The sequence below is a fragment of the Mus musculus genome, chromosome 1, assembly GCF_000001635.26.
Source record: "Mus musculus strain C57BL/6J chromosome 1, GRCm38.p6 C57BL/6J".
NCBI classification, from domain to species: Eukaryota; Metazoa; Chordata; class Mammalia; order Rodentia; family Muridae; genus Mus; species Mus musculus.
The window spans coordinates 73,359,658-73,380,895 of record NC_000067.6 but is presented as its reverse complement, the minus strand read 5'-3'; the positions used below and the strand labels follow the sequence as shown (position 1 = coordinate 73,380,895).

Here is a 21,238-nt window from a genome sequence, read left to right as displayed (position 1 = left end):
ACAAGACTGGCATCCTCATAGATGGAGAACACCAGAGACAAGCATCCTCTCTTTCCTCTCTTTGCATAGACAAAGGTGAAGAGAGTTTACACACAATCAAATGCCAAGGTACCCTCCTGTCTGTAGACTGAGGAGAGAGGTCCTATCAAGACCCAACTCTGTGGGCACCTTGATCATGGGCTTCTATATTCTAAAGTGGCAAATAAATGTGTTTTGTTGTTTAAACCTTCTCAGCTTCTGGTTCTTTGTTGCAGCAGCCTGGGGAGCCGAATACACCTGGGAGCAAGTGCGGCTTGAACACAGCCATATGCACAGAGAGTTTTTCATGTTCTCCAGTTTCCCAGTGTTAGAAAACAGAGCATGGGCTGTGAACAAGAGGTCTTGATTAAGGAGAGCTGAAGTGGAAGAAAGCAAGGCGATAGGTGTCTGCCACATGTAGGACCTTGTCAGGACATTGTTCACTCACGTGCATTTATTTAACTAGAATGTTAAATCTCTACTTCTGCCAGGCATTGTACTAGACAGACTTGAAGTATTATGAAAGACCCCTGCCCTCAGCAGGCCTACTAACAGGACTACTGCTGGCAGTGTTAGGATGGACTCTTATATCCTAAAGAGAGGGTTGACGGACAAACACCTTTTGGGAAAGTTTGCCAGCTTGAGGATTAGTGTACTCTCCACATTTCATAAGGGGTGGGGAGTATGTGTGCCTCTTCAGTGATGGCTCCCCTCCCATCCCTGCAATCCCCAGGGGAAGGCTGTGACAACCCCCTCCAGCCTCTGAGCTCAGCTGGGCTCCAGATGTGGCTCTGGAACCCACAGGATTGAGAGGTTATGTAGTGGTAACTGCACATAGGTCCTCTAAGCTGTGTGATGAGAGGGCAGGTCAGTGCAGGGACTTCAGCTTTGGGTCAGGCAATGCCAGCTTACCGAAGGTCATGAGAGGACACGAGAAGCGCCAGGTCCCACCTCTCAGCCAGTAGCCTAGAGACTCCTGGACTCCCAGGCTACTTCATGCACCTGGGATGAGCCTTGAATTTTTACTCATCCAAGGGGCTATTACAGGGGTTTTGTTTTGAAGGAAGAAAAGAGAAACTGGGTTTCCCATCTGTTCTTCCTTCTAACTTCCTTTCCACCCCCTTAGAAGCAGAGTGTGTGATATCTTCTGCTCAGCTCAGTGTCCCTCCTGGCATTGTTCCGCACCAGCAGTTCAGACCCTGTGATCTTCAGGGCTGCCACATGAAGTCCATTGGATTAGCATTGATTGCCCACACAACTCTATTTTTTATATTGCTTATTTTTTTTATTAGAGGATAATTTTTTATTTCCCCTATCTCACATCTTTTTTATTTTCAGACTATAAATGTACCAATTGGCTTCATACCAGGACAGACCTCTGGGTTTCATAAAGTGGAAATGGAAGAGAAATGAACCTAAAAGTTCCCAGCCACTACCGCCAAGGGCGGGAATACAAGAACAGTGTGCCCTCCTCAGACTTGACCATGAGGCTAGCTTTCAAAAGGGTTCTGACTATTGCTTTGAATCTCTTCACTCTAGAAGTTTTAAGCCAGCATACTCCCAAATGAGACCGACTGGAAGGAAAATACTGAAGGAATTTTATATTTTTACAGCTGGACTTAACAGGAAGACTGAGAAATAACCTGGGATTCCGAATGATCTGCTCAGGCCTTGAGGACATGTTTATGTTGTCTCTGTGTCCGTCTTCTTTCTTCAACTCTTTGGGTCAAGCAAGCTATAGCTGCCTTATGTAAAACAATTAGAATAAAGGGGTCATACAAGCAGCCCACTTAGGTTGTGAAGTGGAGGGGTGCCCCAATGGATTAGACTAAAGATGACTTTTCTGTTTGCCTAGGGTAGCTTCTTGCTAGTGCTTCCCCAGTGTGTGTCTCTTCCATGGGGCCCACCATCTACTTTCAGGTTTTTGGAGAGCCTTAGACCCCAACATTTAGATCTGAATCTTCAAGGGACTCCTATTCAAGATCCCCACCCAGTCCCTGACCTAGAATTAGTCTGTTCTCCAGTGTGCATCAGCCTGTTCTCCCTAACATTTCACTCACTCACTGGGTTAGGTTCTTGGTGGGTGGCATTGGTAACTCGTAGGGCAAAGTACAGAGTGGTACCAAACAGCCTTCACAAATTCCCCAGGAGATCAGGCATGGCACAAGAGTATAGTGCCCAGGATTTACTGTCACCAGGATACCATCTTCTTCTGATTCAGCTGAGGGACCCTGATGTTCTCATTCTCAACCTTTAAAATATGTTCAGAAGTTCTTCTTCATAGAGTCTTCAGAGACAAGCCATGGGGCAAAGCAGAGTGTAGGGCTCACGTCGTTGAGATGTGGTTACTCTTCAGCTATATCACATTTATCATTGTAGGGGTTCTGCCTGGTAGGCAAGAGGAAGCATGCACCACAGGGCACCAGGCTAAAGAGCAAACAAGCAGGAGAGAAAAAGGCTCATCTCTAGTAAACTTTTGCAACATTTACAACAACAACAAAAAATACCTATGGAGCACATTTTTCCACATTAGTAAAACTTGCAGCCTTGTCTTTCAAAAATCCCAATGTCTCATGTATGTTTTCCTCACTGCATCTAGACTTTCCTGTATGTTACTCTGACCCTCCTCATGTGGGAAAACACAGGTCAAAGGTTCTTATGTTTCAGTGTCCCTGTTGGATAGATGACCTTGGTCATTGCTGTAAGACTTTTTTTGACCCTTTGTTTCTTTTGACATCAAAGAAAAATTGACTGATATTTTAAATCTTCTACAGGGGCTTAGTATCCTAGCCTAGCGTACCCAAAATAATCCTAGTACTATAGAGGGGGAAAGATTAAAGGTTAAATAGGGAGTTTGAGACTAGCCTAGGCTACATCAAGACCTTGTTTCAAAAAAGGAATCTTACTGCTATGCTAGAACCAGCTAATGAGTTCTAGATCTATTGCTGCCCTCATGGAGGAAGGAAGTCTGGAGGGTAGGTACAGAGCTAGGATGTATGTCTTTGAAGACTCCTGTGGGTGTGCTGTACATCTGTGGCTTGGAATGTGTCCTCTAGGAGACAAGAGACTCTCTTAGGCCTGGATCTTAACTCAAGCTGGAAACCCCTCACAGGCCTGTTCCCAGCAGAGAGGACACTGGAAAACAGACCCTAATGGAATGCACAGTTCCTGCTCAGTTTGCCAAACTGCTGCCAGCCACTAAGAAATCCAATGAATTTTCCCTCCTTTCCCTTCCAGATCCAGGAATATCATGACTGGTACCCAACTGGACTGTGACCTCTTAGGAAATGCAGCAAATACACCCTACAGGTAATTTCCAGGATGCTTCAAGTTTTGTGCCTGTGACTCCTGTGAACCCCCAGGGTCTTCAGTTCAGAGGGTGATTTCTAGCAAATTATCCAGAGTCCTGTCTCAGCTGGCACCCCCTCCATCTTTATTTCTGCTAGAATGGGGCAGGGACCATTCCTACAGCAGGAAAGAGCAGCATTCTTCCATTGCTTCCATCCTTAGGAGGCAGGGAGAAAGACTGTGCTGATTAATAATAATCCCATGGAGATTATCAAGAAGGCATCTTAGAGGAGGTTGGAGTCTGGGTAAAAGGGGGCAGAGGCAGCTTGGTAGCATTGAGATTAAAGAGTGGGCTCACCACAGGCAAAAACAAACTGATAGGATGCCTAAGAGCTAGAGGTCATGACTTATGTATACTGTCCCCATGGGTGGTCTGGCTACTGTGCAAGTGACCCACTGACCTCCAGAAGAAAGCTGTAGTTCTGTTGCACCAGTATAACTGCTACCATGAGCAGGAAACTGCCAAGGGCTGCAGATGAGACCAGCAGTACACAGGGGAAATATAATGATGGAGTAGGGTCGGGTCCACAGGTTGGTTAGCTACCCAGAAACTTCTACATGGCTCATATCCACCCTTATTTGCCGCACCCTCCTCTCCAAGGCCTTTAGGACAAGCTTTTACCCGTATCCCTTTTCTCTTTCCTGTCCCTCCATCCTCTGAGGATGAAACAATCCCATGTCCAAGCACCAGCTGGGCTAGATGGCTCACTCCAGCCCTTTCTTCCAGGTAGGGGGATGGATTCTCACAACATCTCTCATCCTCATTCTCAACCTTTCAACACCCGCCTCAGTAAGATAGCTGCAAACTGCCTTCCCGAAAGGAGTTTACCTTCTCAGAAGTCACTAGCCAACAAGTTATGTCCTGGACCTCTTTCTCTGGAATTCCTTGATATTTCAGTCAGAAATATCCTGCAATTTTCTCATTAAGTATTGCACAGACCAAGGGACCACAGATTTCCATAGTTTAATATCAGTTAATCTTGGGGGCAATACTCTAGCATTAGGAATCTTCTCTGTCTCTGCTTCTGTCTCTGTCTCTGTCTCTGTCTCTGTCTCTGTCTGTCTCTGTCTCTGTCTCTGTCTCTCTCTCTCTCTCACACACACACACACATACACACAGTTGGCCTCTGCCAGCCTATGATAGTTTTGTTGTCATCCTTGAGATGTCCTTCAGGCAACTCAGGCTGACCTTAAACTTCTGGTCATTCTCCCTCTATCTCCCAAGAGCTGGGACTACATGCATGCATACCTCCACACCCAGACAACTGGAGTGATGTCATTTGTTGGCTTTGATGTTCTGTATTTTTGAGATCATTAGACGAACTGAAAATCTTTATAGAGCATGACAGGGTAGCACTGCTGCTTTTCATCACTAAACTACATATTCTAGAACATGGGAGCAAAAAATAGGAAAACGTACTTCTGTTCTGCAGGAATTTAAGCTTGCCCTCAACTTTTGGTTCTCTGTCTCTCTTGCTGCCTCACTATTAGATTCCATGATTTATGTCTTAAATGTCCCCCAAAGCCCATGTGCTAATGGCCAGCATTCTGCCTATCAGAAAGATGTTGCAACTAAGGGCTGAGTCCTAGTGGGATGAAGTTAAGAGATTGGGAGGGTGACTACGAAGGGGGCTATTAAGCTCTTTTCCTTTACTCTATCCCAGTTGTGATAGCCTTGCCCTTCCATGCAAATCACCCCCCATTGCAAACTCTCCCCCACCAACTGTGAGACTCCATCTTACCACACACTCTCACCTATAATGCTAAGGGACCACAGATTGAAACCTTTGAAACCATGAGCTAAAAGTAAGCTTTTCCTCCGTATAAGTTGCTTATCACAGCTATTTTATCACAGTGCTGGAAAGTTGAATAACATAAATGTGCTCAGCAAACTCCTGTAAGTTCTGGTTACCAGTGCTAAGGTTGTTGATACCCAGGGTTCTGCATCCTTGTTAATCACTATAGAACACTGGAGTCCTGGTTCTGCAGATAAGATGCTTGCTGATATCTCATCCCCTTTACTCTTGCCTTGCTCTCTTGCAGCCTCAACCTACATTACAGTAACTACTATCAAAGAGAGACAAAAAAATCTTCCCTTTTCTCTAGAACCAGTGGTCTCTATATTCTAGAAGCAAACACATGTGCCTGGACACTAACTTTATGAACATTTTCTATTGTTCCTTGTTTAAATGCCTGTCCTGATTTAGTCTCTACATATTCCAAGTTTCATGTGATTATCTCAAGATCTCTTCTGGAACCTAGCACCCACAGTTCCAAGGCAAACTGAAGCTGACCCAGATTGTCTGCGACAGCAGTAGTTGAGTGTTTGGCTTGGAATCCTGGATTCATCACTCAGCTTCAGCCCCCCTCCTTCATCTGTAAATGGTTAACAATAGTTCCTGTGCTTCAGACTGTGTTAAAGACAACGCACGCAACTTTACCTAATGTTTTGAGTGTAGCCAACAGATAAATATTCTTTGCTAAAGTTGCTATTACTTAAAGAAATAGGGGCTGAAGTTGACAAAAATGAGGTGATTCATCTGAGATTAGGGGCCCAGGCCTTGGCAAAGCTGAGTGCAAATCCCATCTGCAGGCATCTGAGTGACATCTGGGTCCTCTGAACAGCAGCGTTTTCTCATAGCTGCACAGGCAAGCTTCTACCTACACTCTACTGGCTTGATATTTTTTCCTGTTTAATGTCACTGATGAGTCTCCCAGCTGAAAGTACTTAGTAAACAAACAGAGACCTTCAAAGGAAAATGGATTGAGTCAATCTGACACATCCAGACCTGGGTGGAGCTGGAGCTCGAGCTAGGACCCAGGTCTGGTGCCTGTTTTTCTATGGCCTTGAACTGGAATGTTTCCCGATGGCTCCAAAGACAGGTCCCAAGAAGAGACGGTTTCCTGTAGGCCATTCTCATGGGGGTAAGCTGGCAGAGTAACCTAAGGACATCAGCTGCAGACTAAGTAAAGGGAGATAGTTGGCAACCCTCACTGTTGTTCTTCTGCTGTGTATTCTAAGGTATCAAGGTCTTGGTTAAAAAAAACATACTTTAATAAGCCCCCACATTAATAAAGTAGGGAGTTTCCCCAATGGTGGCAATTTAAGGCATGCAAAGTAGTTCTCTGTATAGACATCTGTTGCATTGGATGACACTTGAGAACTAAATGGCTTAAGCAATGAACTCTTTTTATGTCAGTCTCTGTGGATTGAGGATGTGACAGAAATCCACATGCATGATACTTGCTAATGATCTCTCATGATCTGGTAGTGAAAATGTTAGCTAGAGTTGCAGCCACCAGAAGGCTAACCTACGTCTCGGAGATGTGCTTCCATTGAGATGGACGTGGGCAGGAGGCTCAAGAGACCAAGTGTCAGTCTGGCAGCTGATACTCCCATGACTAAGTCATCATTAAAGACATTGATTGGGGCTGGAGAGATGGCTCACTGAGTAACGTGTTTGTCTCACAAGCATGAAGACTTGAGTTTGATCCCCAGAACCTGTATAATAAAATGGCATACTGGCATGAGCTTGCAATCTCAGCTCTGGAAAGGCAAAGACTGGCGATTCACTGGGGATAGCTGGCTAGCCATCCTAGTCTGATCAGTAAATTCTAGGCCTCACTGGAAGAATCTGTCTCAAAAAAAACCAGGACAAAGGGTCCTAATGAAAAGCATCCAAAGCTGATTTCTGGTGTGCATGTGCATATACAAAAACTCACACACTCATCTGCATGCAAATGTGCACACATACACAAACACCCTCCTACATACATCCATACATGAAAAAGAGAAACACTAAGTCAGAAATCATAGTGCCTTTCATGGCCTGGCTCAGAAGCCACCAAATGCCATTTCTGATTAGCCTTTAAGTGTCCAGTACTAAGCGCAGCTCGTATGTAACAGGAGACAAATTAAGCGCTATGTCTTAGGGGAAGAAGTCCAGAGAACTTGTAAACATATCGTAAAGCCATCAAGTGCTCTGCCATGCTTGTTTTCAATTACATCATTAAAAAAATGTTATTTTTTTTACTGTCTCAACAACTTAAATTGGTGTCAATTTTAAGCATCTAGGACAGCCATGACCAGTAATCTGGTTCAGATTCTGTGTGTCTCATCTTCAGGGCATGCCTCATCTCCTTCATTTAGGGAATGAAATGGTTGCCACTTAAACAAGGCTGCATGCAAAAGAATGGAGCTAGACTTTGACCTACTCTTAGATGCAAAAGCTAATTCTGTATGTACTCAAAATTTATGTGACCTAAAAGCATGAAACTCCTGAGAAAGAAATTAGGCCACAGGATTCATAATGTTGGATTTGGCAATGAGTTGAATATGGCGTGAAAAGCACTGGTAAGAAAAGAAAAAGTAGACAAATTGGGCTTAGTGGAAAAAAATTTCAAATTACATAGTAAGAGTAGAATGTCAGCCTACAGAGTAGAAGAAAATATTTGTAAATTGTCCACCTGATGAGGACCCAAACCCACCATGTGTGGAGATGGCTTACAACTTAACAGAAAAAAAAATTTAGCGTAAAGATGGGCAAAAATCTTGAACAGAAATTTCCCCCAAAGAAGATATACAAAGAGTAAGTGCAGTAAGTACAGGGAGAGGTGGTCACTGAGCGTCACTGAGCACAAAGGTAGTGCAAGGCAAAACTACCACAAAGGAAGGAAGCACCGCCTCACCCTGGCTCACATGGCTCTAATACAAACAAAGAAAAGAAAACGGAACAAATTGCCTGGACACAGATGAGTTGGAAGACTTGTCCAATGTGGCTGGGAATACAAAATGGTGCAGCTGTGGTGGAAAACCGTATAGTGGATCCTCAAAAATATAAAAAGAAAATTAGCCACTCTATCCCTACATGTATATCTGAAAGAAAAAAACCTTAAAATAGAATCTTGAAGATATATCTGTATATCGTGTTCATTGCAGCATAGCTTATAAGATCAAGGCAGACATTCATCCACAAACAGATAGATAAATACAATGTAGTATATGCATACTGTCTTATTGGGGTTTCATTGCCGTGGAGAGTCACCATGACCATGGCAACTCTTATAAAGGAAAACATTTCACTGGGGCTGGATTATGGTTTTAGGCATAAAACCATCATCATCCCAGCAGGAAGCATAGCAGCATCCAGGCAGACATGGTGCTGGAGGAGTTGAGAGCTCTACATCTTGGTCTGCAGGCAGCAGAAGGAGACTGTGTTCTATCCTGGGTGTAGGTTGAGCATAGGAGACCTCAAAGCCTGCTCCCTAGCCCCCAGCAACATGTTTCCTCCAACATGTCCACACCTCCTAATAGTGCCACTCCCTATGGGCTAAGCATTGAAACACATAAGCTTGTGGGGGTCATACCTACTCAAACCACCACACATAGAGTGAAGTATCATTCAGCCACACAGAGGAAATTCTGATGCCAGTCACCTGAGGGCATTATATGTTGCATGACATAGCCAGCTATAGGAAGACAGGTATTGTAAGGTTCCATTTATTTGATACACACAGTGTCCTAGTTTGCTGTCTGTTATGATTAAAACCATGACCAAAAGCAACTCGGGGAAGAAAAGGCTTATACTATTATACAGTTCAGTCATCAAGGGAAGCAGAGAAGGAACATGAAACAGAGACCATAGAGGTATGCTGCTTACTGTCTTGCTTCTGAGCTCACCAGCAGTTACCTATGTTATCCAGCTGAGCTCATATGCCTGGCTTCCCCCATAGTGGGCTAGGCCCTTTTATGTCAATCAGCAATCAAGAAAATGCTACCCCCCCCCACTTGTCAATAAATATACTCACTTGATGGAGACAATTCTTTGATAGTTTTCCTCTTCCCAGTGCTTCAGGTTGGCAACCAAGATAAGCCATTACATAGGATAATAGCAGTCATAGGAGTAGAAAGTTATAAGGCGGTTGCCAGGGGCTGGAGTTGATGGGGAATTGGAGCTTAAGTGTTAAATGACTATAAATGTTTGGTTTTACAAGAAACTAATAGAGATGGATGGTGATGATAGTTACACAAAATTATGAATATATGTGATACCCTGAGACTAGATGTTAAGACATTTAAGATGAGGAATTTAGTTTTGATTTGACTTTCATTTTACCTTTCCAAAAATCACTAGGGAACAAAGCAGAAAATAATGAGGTGCCTTCTAATGTCCTTTGTGCCTTTGATATTTTCTTCTCCAATATTACCTACCAGAAGATTCTAGAATTTAGATTTCACTTTGGACAATCATTCTTCTATACTTACTAGCCTCCTCAACTGTCTGTGTGCTTGAATGTGTGTTTAACATGTTTTTGCACGTGTCCTCATGTTTCAAAAACCCACATAAATAAATCTTTCATGGCCCTTCAGTCCTCAGAGGGAAGGTGAAGCTGTTTATGTTACAAGAACACATTTTATTTGCCCTCAGCAGCCAGAGCTTTGCATGCTATTCCTGTAAATGGGGCATGGTGCTGTTCTGTTGTGACATGCCTTTTGATGTAGAACAGCCACAGTCCAGTGGCTTCCAAATATATCTCGGCCTACTGTAAAAAATAACACAACAGGTCTTCCCATAGATGCAGGGTCTCTGCACATGTTCACAGGAGCTTGAGGCCATTTACTACATCCAAACAGAGAAACATTATTTTAATAGTTATGGGTGTGTCTACTTGGCTTCGAACAAGACTTCCTTCCCTCCACAGGCTCCTAGCTGCTCATGCCTGAAGCCTGGTAAGAAGAATAAAATAGCTGAGTATTTTTCCAAGACAAGACACCAAACCTTAAACTTACCCCACAGATCAGCCTTAGTATTCCTTAACCCATCATTGAAAATATTCATTTATCAAACTGTCTTTTTTTTCCTTCAAAGACTGTCCACCCTTAAAGAAAATGATGATTCAGGAGAAGTCGCCTTCTTTTAAAAGTTTCAATCCTCTTACATTTTCCAGCCTCTGGATCTTTAATGCTTTCTTAGTCTTCCCAGCATTCCCATGTGCCCACACATACCAGGAAACTGTCTGCACAGGTCCAGAAGTGGGTTTCGCTCAAGGTGTTCACAACATCTGTAGTAGTCAGAGTAAGATATGTAGCTGCCCTTTTTTGGGAAGTAAGCAAGGATGTGGGAGAGGTAGGCAATGGTTAGAAGCATATTTGTTATTTAGTGCTGTGCAACAACATATATCAAATTCACCTCTCAATTCAATAATCATTTATTGTAGCAACCCCTGGGTCAAGAGCTGGTATGATGTAGCTGGATCCTTGAATCAAGGTCTTCTATAGTTGTGTGATCAAGTTTTTGGTGTTAGCAATGCTCATCTCAAATCTCAACTGGGTTAGTAGAGATTTGCTCCCCAGCGCAGCCACAAGACTGTTGGCATGATTCAGTTTCTTTCTGATATCAGGCAGAAGACCTCAGTTTCTTGCTAGATATTGCCTGGAAGACTTTCTCTGGCCCTTGATATTACTTTCCCCACAAGGTAACTTGCAAATATTCAGCTGGTCTCCAGGAAAGTCAGCAAATGAAAGAGCAAAAGAGAATGCTGTGGTTTTATGGCTTCATCAGAAACTTATCACTTTGGCTGCATGCTTTTCCACCAGGAACAAGTTACTAGGTCTAACCCATCATCAGTGCCAAGTGACTGCACAAACACATGAAGACTAAGACGCTGCCATCGCTGGGAGCCATTTTTGAGCTGCCTACCACAAAGAGCAACAAAATAAAGGACCACACAGCGCTGAATGCAATACCCAACAGCTGAGTAAGTATTGGATGAGCTCTATAGACAAATACAATTTGCTAAAATTAAAATACACAGGGTAACATGCTATTTACTTTGCAAGGATACAAATCAATTCAAGAGTATATAATGATCACCCTGTAATGTTTGCCTTCTGGGAGCAGCATGTGGAGGAATTGGGAACAGATTACTGTGTAAATCCAGGGTAAGGTGGTGTCGACACAGAATTAAATTGTGTAGTATTAAAGAAGGACCAAGTTGAATTTGCATGAGTTTCAAAAATAAAAAAAAATCAAACAAGAAAAAGTGCTAAGCCCGCAGAAGATGCTTGCTAAGACCATGTTTTTAGAAACTTCCCACCCAGTGTCAAGTTACCTCAAAAGTTCAGAGACTTTTGCAAGCAAAAATGGTCTATGTCAAGATGCCATACTGTTGAGAATGCTATAAAGTTTGCAGTGCATAAGGGGCATCCACAGGGCAATCCACTGTCACAGGGACACAACTGTCCCTGTACTCGCTGCCACCAATGTGATAAGTTAATCAGTTTGTCACTTTGTCGTCCAGAAAGCTTATTAAAGTACAGACTGAGATACCTTCAGAGTAAGGTCTCCAAGTGACTGAACTGAGCTAGAAGTCTACATTTCAAACAGTATCTGGAGACCTTTTAGGGGTTGGGGAAGCTGGCTTAGTTGATACAATGCTTGACTTTGAATCATGGAACCTGAGTTCAATCCTCAGAACCTACAATCAATTTGTAGATAGATAGATTAGATAAATGTTAGATAGATAGATAGATAGATAGATAGATAGATAGATAGATAGATAGATAGATAGGTAGATAGATAGAAAGAGCAAGCTGGGAATTGTGATGTGTATTTGCAATCTCAGCATTTAGGAAGCAAAGACAAGACTATCCATAGGCAAGTTCCAGGCCAGTGAAGAACTGGAAAAAAGAAAAAGATGGATAGAGAGTGTAAGGAAGGGTACCTGAGGTTGTCCTCTGGCTTCCGCATGCACATGTAGACTTGTATACATATGAACACTCAGAGAGAGAGAGAGAGAGAGAGAGAGAGAGAGAGAGAGAGAGAGAGAGAGAGATTTATTGATTTAATATAGGGAGGTCCATAGGTCAAACTTTGAGAAACTCTCCCAAGAAAGGCCATATCCTGGACTGGCAGTACTGTGGACACCAACGCCACCAGCTGTTCTCAAGTGCATGATCGTGAGTTTTGTGTTACCCAGCAGCAGCAACATCTCCTGCTGCTGATCCTACAGCTCCAGTGCACACTAGTTCACAGCTCACTGACTCTAGAATTTATCTTCCTCTTAAGGCAAGCCTCAAGATCCCAGAGGCTGAGTTCAGCAAGAGGTCAGGGCAGGAGTTCGAGAAGGAAGATTTCCCTGACTGGCTGTTATAAGAAGCAACACCCCATGACTGCACCAGGCATCCAGCGAGTGCCCCCACCCCCACCCCACTGGGTGATCTGAAGAATGTGCTAATACGATTAAGGATTAAGGTGAGAACCTTGAGGTCTTCAGGAAGTGGTAAGACCAAAATGTAATCTCTGTAAAATATTTTCCATATTTGGATAATAGAAGCGGGTTACACAAGAACATTGACCGGAGGGGATAGTGATGAGGTAATGGCAAATGTCTCCAGGAAGACAACCACAGGTAGGTGTGGTGTCCTCAGAGGTCCTGGGAGTGAATCTGGAGTGGCTTCAGGTGTAGGAGGTAGATCTGTCCCCAAGGGGAATTGTGTGTCTAGTGACAAACCAACAATAGTCTTTGCTCTATTTTTATGTTCATTGAGTGACTCTCTGAACTCTTTCTTCACTTCCCAGGGCAGACTAAGTAATTTCTCTGCATGGGCCCTGTTGGCATTTGGGTTCTGGTTTTAGTTTTTCTGTGGACTTTGAAGCATTTTCAGGGTGTACACTGACCACCAGAAGATTGTGGAAACAAAGCACACTGATGGATTTCAGGGAAAGAAGCCACTGCTAACAACAAGCTCTGTCACAGGTTTAGATTCACCTTGTCTCCCAGACAAGTACAAGTAGTGTCTTTGGTAACTGGTTTCTGGAAACACATTGAGGGAAGTGAGAGGTCAGCAAAGGCAAGCTGACAGAAGGGGCCCAATATGCCCATTACTGGGGGGCAGCTGGCGTTTGAGTTGCTGGAGGATTCCAGGAGACAACAGAGTATACACTGCCAGTATATGGAATGTGTTTCAGAGTTATTGTAGATTGGCTGACGGTAGCTTCTTGGGAGATTATGTCTCAAGCCTGTCTGGTCTTCCTTATATGAGAACTCAGCATATTCTAGTGGCTATGTAGAGAGTGACAAATATATCAAAGCAACTTTGAGGATGGAAATGTGGGTGGAATTCCAGTAGCATCTGCCACAATTCTTCAAATTTTCTGTATGCTTGAATGTTTCAGGCACCAGGTTAAATGTATATTATCTCATTTACTAACTGATTAATAATCTCTATTTTCCTAGGCCCAGAAGTGGGGGAGGGATGTGGAATGAAGAGTGATTTGCCTGTGATCTCAAATCCTGATAGAATCAGCATTTGAACCTAAAAGCCTTTGGGGGCACTGTTCTGGCTCCTGAGAGGGTTTATAACCAGTTGAGAGGATGAAAATAGACTCTAAGTTGTAGGTATCAGGCCTACCTGTTCCATGAAGTGCTGGACAGATTTCAGCTTAGGATTCAGCAGGGGTGTCAAAGGGTAGAAATTCAGTGCAGTTCAAGGAGGGTCAAGGGCAGATGATAGGGAGATGACTCAGTGGGTAAAATGTTTGCTGCACAAACAGGAGGATCTGAATTCAGATCCCCAACATTCACCTTGACGCCAGGCATCCACACATGTAACATCAGTGCTGGTGGAGAGGAGGCAGGCAGATCCCATGGGCTAGGCAGCCAGGCTAGCTGAAAAGGTAAGTTCCTGTTTCAGTGAGAGAGCCTGTCTCAAAACATAATGTGGAAAACAAGAGAGAAAGATCCCTGATGGGTGTTGACCTCTGGTCTTCTTCACACATGCACTTGTGGGCAAGCAACCCTCCTTCTACAAGCACCCATGCATTTCCAGAATTTATTTTCCAAACTTGAACATGATAGCCAGTTGTGTTTGGTCTCTCTACTAGTGTATCCTCGTAAGGACCTTAAATGGGATGTAGCCCAAACCAAGCCTGTAACACCCTCCCACAAATGTAATTTTTGTCCTGCCTTCTCAGTTCATTTATGATCCCATCATTCCACCATCCAGCAAGATTTAGCACCCAGAATGACCTTTGGTCTCCTTTTCTTTGACTGAACACTCCATCTATCATGTTCTGAGATCTTACTGATCATATGCCACAGCAGTGCCTCTTAATGTTGGTGGGACCTCCTTCCTTTACGTGGGAAGAAGGGCACAGTATAATAAGAACATAGCAGAGGGTCTAAAGGCAAAACCACAACCCACTCCCTTTATATGAATGCCCACACTCTCTGTTCAGGTGACCAGTTATTTCTATTCTTGTAAAGACAGTGATAGAACTCATCACAGCCCCTGTGACCTCTCAGGAAGAAGCAAGCCACAGAGGCCTGACTCTCCGAGATTGCCTAGTGCTGTTAGACCAGAATGCTAGAGCTTTTTATTCCCCCTGAAAGGGGCAGAGAGTCTAACCTCCTTCCCAACCAGCCAGTCTCTCCTCAATGCATGGTCTGTGTCCTTGAGCACTTCAATGAAGCAGCTTGGGAGAAGGGTTCAGATAATGTCTGTATTCTTTCCCAGACACCCTCCTCCCACCCCAATTCCAAATCCATTTATCTCCCCCATAAAGTGCTTATTGACAGAAGACTTGAGTGCTCAGACCACGCCAACTGATGACAGGCCTCTCCAAACAGAGCAGTCGTGCCTCCCTTCTCCTCCCCAACCCCATCCAAAGCAGCCGTGTTTCTGCCTCAATCTCCGAGATTAACTCAGGGACCCCACCACCAAATGCTTTCTTGGGTCACTGATTTTTCAGAGAGAGAATGCTTGCCATGGAGGCATGAAATGGCACTGCTCAGACTCAAGACAGGGTTTATAAGATCTTTCAGCCAAAACGTAATTTTATCAGGGCTTGCAGATAGCCACCACCTCCACTTATCCAGCTTTCATCTGCAAACACTCTTTATTATATGCATTCGGCTTTTACATCTCCAGTACTGACTCTCCTTTTGTTAGGCTTACAGAAGTGTGTGCTTTATGTAACAAAGAAAGTCTGTAAAAACTAAAATGGAAGGGAATGGCGGAGCCAAGGTTGTGCTTTAGAGCCCTAGGTGATTTCATGATATCTCCAATCTCACTTCTCCTGGGTCATTTCTGCTCTAGTTAGGCCCTGCCTTAATGATCGTCACCTCTGCTAAAAGTTTATCATTGCAGAGTCATTCACGATCTCTGGGATAAGCCATTAAGTGTTGATCAATAGATGGATGAATAAAGATACACAATGGAAAAGTACTCACCTTCACACATGTGGCATCCTTACATCCATGATGACCTGGGCCAATAAGTTCAGCAAGGAAGCAAACACAGCGTGGCCTCATAACCTCATCTTTATTGAAGATGTTTGAAAGATCTCACGGAAGCAGAGTACAAAGTGAGTTACCAGGAGCTGGACTAGAAGGTGTGATGGAGTTCTGGGGCTGAGGAGTTATTGGTCCAAGGAGACAAGGCTTCTATTAGAAAGGATGAACACATTCAAGAACTCCACTCTGCAAGACGGCGAATGCAGTTAGCAGCAATGCTAACCATTTTAATCTTCAGGTACATGAGTGAATGAATGAATGAATGGCTCTTATTTATAATTCAGCACACAAAGCACTGTCCTGATTCGAGTGCATCCTCTCTCACAGCCTATTTTGTTCATGCTGTTGGCAAACACTACTTTGCTGTTCTCACCCTCGGGAAACTTGGAAATAGTTTGCTATAGAGACAGGAGGTCTCACAGTATGGTCGTCAGAGCATTTCCTTGGGTTTTCACATGATTGACTTACCCAGAAAACATATAGGTGATCCAGGCTTACCTGATAGGCCCTTTATTTTTCTACTTTCTCGAGTTCTTCAACAACTAAGTTCCCCCACTTTCTCTGAAAGTTCTCCTAAGCTGTCCCCCACCACTCTCGAACACGGTTCCCTAACAGTGTATTGTGCTTTTGTTCCCATATGTCGCCCCTGGGGCCTTTTTACTCCTTAATAAGTGCATGTTTATGTGATGCTAAAATCTAAGAATCTCTCTCTGAGGGACACACATGTTTAGGTATGACGGTCACATACCTGGAGGCTGTGTGCCCACAGACCTACACATACGTTGCCCGTGTTAAAGTGTAAAATAGAAACACAATTTCTTCTTCTATGCCTTGCTTTTCCAGCACTCTTGCCTCCAAGACAAAAGCTTTGCAACACTCCTCTTGCTCACACCAGCTTCTCCCCGCCCCTCCCCACCCCCACCCCCTTCCAGTAACTTCTTTACACAGGGAAAGGGGGGGAGGTATATGGATCTTCTTGAAGAATTTCTCTGTGAGGCTGAGTACAGAGACCCAGCCTCCAGGCTAAACTTGGCTGTGCCTTTTAGTTACCAAGGACATAAATCCTCCCTTCAGTCCTCTCTCAGGGATTATTTAAATTGGTCAGATTGAGAATCCATCTATTTCTTTAAAGCTCAGCCCAGGAGTTGCTCTTAACACAAAGCAAGAGTTTAAGGCATTAAGCATGTACCTGCAAGCATTTCTCAGTCCTTCATTTCCTCCCCCAGGGAGTGCTTTCCAGTGGGTGGGGTAATGGGAAGGGAGCCCAGAGCAAGTAAGCTGATTTATCTGGGAAAGCTCTCCTCTCCATCTCTGCCACTTTAATAACACTCAGCTGGGGGAGGGATTTGGTGTCCTTCAAGAGCTGGCCCGTTAAAACAATCCAGGAGTGTGTCACCCGAAGCTCAGACCCTGCACCTCGTCTTCAAACTGATGTCACCTCATAAATCCACAGGCACAGCCTGGACCCATCAGCGCACTGCTTTTTCTGGAGATTCATTATTTGTTCAGACAGGGGTCAGGTCGAGGGTTTTTGAAAGATTCCTTTAGTATTCGCCCTTCCCCCCCCCTCTTCTTAGCTGAAAATGGAATCTGCTGTGTGGCTGGGCTGGGGAAAAGCATGCTGTAGGAAAAAGCCCAGCCAGCCATTTAAGACAGGCGTCATTTGATCCACTGTACCCAAAGAAAAGCAGAGAGACTGTAATCAGGGAAGAGACGGGCCCTTGCTTTGGCCTTTGCCCTTGCTGCTTTAAAATTATGGGAATTTTGTCTGTCCCAAAGGCTGCCTGCAGTTATCTGCAAATATGAAACATGGAGAAAGTTGCAGGTTAAAGGAAGCTAGCTGACAGGGACAGTCAGGAGATGTCTGCTGTCTAAGTGGGACAGAGAGGCTGTTGAAGGTCTCACTGACCACACAGACCAGACCACGGTTTCTTTCCAGGAAGTGTTAGGGTTAGCACATCAGCCCCCTGGATGTCTGTCCTTCTGGGGAAATACCTTGAAGATACTTACAGAGAGCAGTCAGCTAACACAAAGGAGAGACGAGATGGAAGGCAGTTGTCGCATACTTGAGGGTTTCCAGAATGAAGAGTGCAGTGTGAATGGGGTTTTTTTGCTTGATTAAATGGAGCTGCTCAGAAAAACACTTAAGTCTCATTCTCGTGTATATAAAGCTGACTATGAGCAGTGGATTGTGGGTATTTAAAAACTCTCCAAGAGAAGTAGAAAAATCCTGCTTCTTTTACTCACCAGCTACTGAGCACCGAGTTCTGTGGTCGAAAAGCCCCACAGCCTCCATTTCAAGTAGGAAAGGAAGTTGCTGAGTGTGGAGCGGGAAGGGGTTGTTGTGAAAAGTGGGTCCTTCTGAGCTGGTGTGAGCTGGCCCCAGCTTGTTCCCGCTCATAATAAACACACCGAAAGGGTTACTGAAGATTCATATTAGTTCTTGTGCTCCAAGATGCTGCAGGCAAAGCTATGCAGAGCAGGAGCCCAGGGCCAAGGGCAAATCTTTCTCACCATCTATGCTGCTTTATACACATGTATATAAAAGGTTGCAATAAAAAACTTGAAATATGGAACTGTAAAATAAAAAATTTATAAGAATTAGTATTCTAAATCTCTATTTTTTTTCCTCAAAAACTTCTCATCTTTGATAATGGTTCAAAACTAGACTGAATTATCACATTATAACTACTGGGTGGTTTCCTTTGTGAAGCACTGGAAAGCGAGAACCCAGGTCTCCTTCCAGGTACAGGGCTTGATTGACAGACCTACAGGGATCATGGAGAGTTCTGGAATGCAGTTCTTTTCTTAGCTCTTGGCTCCCCTGCATGCCACAAATAAACACAGATCACTGATGGTGGTTTCAGAGAAATCCTACTGCAAGTGCTGGCACAGCAGGCTGGGGCCACCACAGACCTTATCTTCTAGGGTGGGGCAGGGAATAAGGCTCCACACTGAGGTAGGAGAGTGGTGGGGGTGGAGTCCCTGAAAACCACTTACAGCATCTTCCTGGCTTGGCAGCCAGCCTGGAAGCCCAAGGTCTTCTGGGAAAAAGCCAAGAAGAGAGGACCAAGGGTGAGTATGGGGGTGGGGGAGTTAGAGAAGGGGACTGGTTTTCACTAGCTGGGCGTCTACATGTGCCCAACTGATAGCTTTTGCCAGAATATTCTTCTGCATAGAGAGAACAGGAAAATAGAGTCAGGAGCACTGGACACATTCAGTTGCCTTTCAACCTCCAGACACCCAGAAGGCAGACTTTCTGCAAAGTTCTCAGTTAGTGAAACTGAAGTCCAGAGAGGCAAAGGCAGGCCTTGCCCCACACAAATACTCATCACCAAAGGTGTGGGCTGATTCTACCACTTTCTGTAAGCTATACTCTGACTTTGACCTTATGCTTCTTTTTAGCATCTCTAAGTCCAATTTTCTGGGTCAATCAGACAATCCAGTTCAATATCCCTGATCTTCTACAGCTTTATTCTTTATCTTGTAAAACAGACCCCTGAGTTGGAGGCATGGCTGACATGGCCCGTGGCAGAGGCAGGTTATAATTCAAAGTCAAGGTACTTCTCTGCAAGCAGAACCCAGGAAGCTGAGTTACCTGGGCACAGTCAGGAACCAGTGCAATTTTCCTGCCAGGAGATTGCTAATACTACTATTGGTTTCTTCGACTTCTGGATCGAGATTCCAGTGGGCTGGGTGAAATCCAAGGTGTGTCCCAGCAGAGAGCCAGTGCTGTTCAGCTGTTGGACCATAAATCTGAAACTGTGCTGCCCTCCAGGCCCTCCCTGTATGAACAGGAAACGCAACACAGATTCTTCACACGGACACTCAGACGAGCAGTCTCTAGACTCTACAACCCTGCCTCAGTGTGAAGAGAGCCATGGGGACCGCCTGTCTCCACCCGTCCTGCTTTTGAATTGAGCTCCTTCTCCCTGCCATTTGGCTTTTCTTTCTGAAACAGAGAGACACCGAAGCTCCCAACCATGCTTTAAAATTAGTTGAGGTTTCCTTTTTGTTCTTGCTTGACAGATTTAGTTTTGTTATTTGCAAATGGGGATATATGTTCATAGACTCTTCTTGAAATAAGGGTGATAACTCAAAATAATATCACACACTTAGTGTGCTGGGCAATGTATGGAAGTTCTAGATGAAGATTAAACTTTTGATCCTTGTGACTCCATGAATTATGAATTACCTTCATTTTCATATGGGTAAAATGACGTTCAGAGAATTAAGTTAAAATCCACTTAGGCTTTCAAAAGCAAACAGCCTGGGGAGGCTGAGGCAGGAGGACCACTGGAATACATGAGTCCAGTATCAGCCCCACCAACAGTGAAACCCTGACTCAAAAATGGTCAATACTCAAATGTAATGTCTAGTTCTAAGATGGCACACTTCACAACTATATTGCTGTGGATCTCAAAATATGTTTATATGCATGAAAAATGATGACAAACCATATAAAAACAGCCAGCCTGGAAGCCAAACATGATCTGATACCAATTTATAAGGGTCAACCTAAAATACCCAATCCAGATTCCCAGAGTGTAGTAACTAAACTTGATTATCCTTATGCTTTAGTACAGTGATTCTCATCCTGTCGGCCATGACCCCTGAATATCAGATATCTGGCATGTCAAGAACTTAAATTATGATTCATAACACTAGCAAAATAACAGTTTTGAAGTAGCAACAAAATAATTTCATGGTTAGAGGTCACTACAACATGAACTGTTTTAAAGGGTCACAGCATTAGGAAGGTTGAAATCACTGCTTTAGGGCCATCTGAAGAACAACGTGTCAGATCAGTAAGTGTTTTGTGGCACGTAAGAACAGGATTCAAAATTGACCATATAATTGGTCACTAAAGAGGCCTCAACAGATACAAGAAGATTAAAATAATCCCATGCTTCCTATCAGATCACCATGGACTAAGGCTGGTCTTCAATAACAACAAAAACAATGGAAAGCCCACATGAAAGCTGAACAATGTTCTACTCAATGATAACTTGGTCAAGGAAGAAAGGAAGAAAGAAAGAAAGAAAGAAAGAGATAAAGAGAGAGAGAAAGAGAGAGAAAGAGAGAAAGAAATTAAAGACTTTTTAGAGTTTAATGAAAATGAAGGCACAGCATACCAAAACTTATGGGATACAATGAAAGCAGTGCTAAGAGGAAAACTCATAGCTCTGAGTGCCACCAAAAAGAAACTGGAGAGAGCAGCTTGACAGTGCACTTGAAAGATCTAGAACCAAAAGAAGCAAATATACCCAAGAGGAGTAGACGGCAGGAAATAGTCAAACTCAGGGATGAAATCAACCAAGAAGAAACAAAAAGAACTATACAAAGAGTCAACAAAACCAGGAGCTGGTTCTTTGAGAAAATCAACAAGATAGATAAAACCTTAGCTAGACTAACCAGAGGGCAGAGACACAGTATCCAAATTAACAAAATCAGAAAAGAAAAGGGAGACATAAGAACAAAAACTGAGGAAATTCAAAAAATCATCAGATCCTACTACAAAAGCCTATACTCCACAAAACTGGAAAATCAGGATGAAGTGGACAATTTTCTAGGC

The 21,238-nt window shown here is 43.8% G+C and overlaps 1 long non-coding RNA gene across 1 annotated transcript; it reads right to left on the bottom strand.

Annotated features, from left to right (window-relative positions):
* Positions 1-8,850: 8,850 nt before the first annotated feature.
* On the bottom strand, positions 8,851-16,990 carry Gm31344 (predicted gene, 31344). The gene is made up of 4 exons (NR_168702.1): positions 16,853-16,990; positions 15,601-15,813; positions 13,781-14,037; positions 8,851-10,460 (listed from the first exon to the last, which is right to left on the bottom strand). It is a non-coding gene; the product is annotated as a predicted gene, 31344 (long non-coding RNA).
* Between the last annotated feature and the right edge of the window lie 4,248 nt (positions 16,991-21,238).